Source organism: Etheostoma cragini, chromosome 6 (genome assembly GCF_013103735.1).
Source record: "Etheostoma cragini isolate CJK2018 chromosome 6, CSU_Ecrag_1.0, whole genome shotgun sequence".
NCBI lineage: Eukaryota > Metazoa > Chordata > Actinopteri > Perciformes > Percidae > Etheostoma > Etheostoma cragini.
Genome location: NC_048412.1, coordinates 20,853,553 through 20,855,201, shown reverse-complemented (window position 1 = coordinate 20,855,201; position 1,649 = coordinate 20,853,553). Strand labels below are relative to the sequence as shown.

General features: G+C 34.7%; 1 protein-coding gene across 1 annotated transcript in view; it reads right to left on the bottom strand.

Moving 5' to 3' along the window:
* LOC117946817 (cytochrome P450 4B1) overlaps positions 1 to 1,649 on the bottom strand; it is a 30,966-nt gene that overhangs the window by 7,691 nt on the left and 21,626 nt on the right. The window contains exon 13 of the mRNA XM_034875210.1: positions 1,053 to 1,057. The gene's annotated coding sequence lies outside the window, so the exon portion shown is untranslated. The remainder of the gene's footprint in view (positions 1 to 1,052; positions 1,058 to 1,649) is intronic.

Below are 1,649 nucleotides of genomic sequence, written 5' to 3'. Positions count from 1 at the left end.
GTACTTTGTACGTAATTTGCTTTTGCCCAAATTAAAGATTACAGTTGGGTCATCTACCAGGAAGTCTTTTGTTTTTATAATTTACAGACACATTTTAAATATTTTTCTAACCTTTCCAAAATAGTCTGTAAAGTTGCCTTTATTATTTAGGCCCTTTAACCTTTCCACATTTTGTTGCATTAAACCTTAAATGCCAAAAATCCCATACATACACAAGCCAATAATGAACAAGCAGTTTGTGCAAATTTATTATGATGGAAATATAGAAGTTAGTCTTAAACATGGAAATTTTACACAAACAGATTTTTGCCTTTAAAGGGTAACACTTTAGGTGTTTGTCTTTATTTTAAGTCCACCTATGGCAATTTGAGCTGATTGGGCATGATGCAAAAATGTAGACCAACAAATCTGTTGATACACTTCCTCAGGTTAACGCAGTAAAAAGGTTTTATCGATATTTGATTAAAACACATAAGTCAAAGCGCATTTTGTAGCCATTTTATGATGATGGATGTCTAAAGTACAAAAACAATTCTGACAAATCTACAGTATGTTTACAGTATGTGTACCTTGAAAAGAAAGGTTATACAAAACTTACACAAAAAGGTTACACTTTTTTGATTTCTGTGGCAATGAGTCAACACCTCTGGAGAGTAATTTCAAAGAAATAAAAACTACACAAAAATCAGGATTTGATAAAACATGGCCGTTTTTGTGCTCTCACATAAATAGTTTGCTTTGACGGCTGGGAGAGGTTATGCATTGCATTACAGTTATGTGACCTAATGAGAAGTTACAGAGCTGCAATTAAGTGTTCTTTTAAGATTAAGACCGTTTCCTAACAAATACTGTATACTATATCTTACATGTATACTATATGAAGTTGCCATATACAATAAATGCCTGTACAATAAAAATGTTTACCATTACGACCTCTGTGAAGCTTGTAAATATGTGTTTTTGCATTTCTTTTTTAGAGGTATTTAAAGACTGTTTTTTGTGGTATTTTATTAGACTGGGTGTTGCTGTTTTTTTGTTTCAGGATAAACTACAGAAACTGCATAGTTTTGCATAATATAATGCTACTGTATACAAAAATACAAGCTAAAGCCATTGATCTAGCCAACCAGCATATGGTTGGATCAATGCTTTGCTAACAAGTTTGAACAAAAAGTACAAAGGTGCTGTATTAAATACTAGCCTATAACAATAAATACTACAAGGGTATTATTTTTTCAATCAAGGTGTGTGGGTGTTATACCGCACAAGCACAGCAACAGCCACTTACAACCTTGAAGAGGACGGAAGTGGGTTGAGCGTAGAAATTAATGGACGAAGAATAAAAGAGTTTCTTTGACCACATGAGTAGCTGGGGTGTTGGGTTTTGTGAGACACTGAATGATGCTGTCTAGACCCCAAATAATTTCACAGATTCTCACAGATGCAACATACAAGAGTTTATCGCTGAATAATTTCAAGGTCCCGTGACATGAACGTTTCACTTAAGAGGTTTTAAACATTAATATCCATTCCATCAGTTTGCCTATGGTCCCCCAGTGGCTAGAAATGGTGATAGGTGTAAACCGAGCCCTCGGTAAGCTCAGATGGGCTGATCTGGATTCTTTCCCCTTATGACATAATAAGGGGCA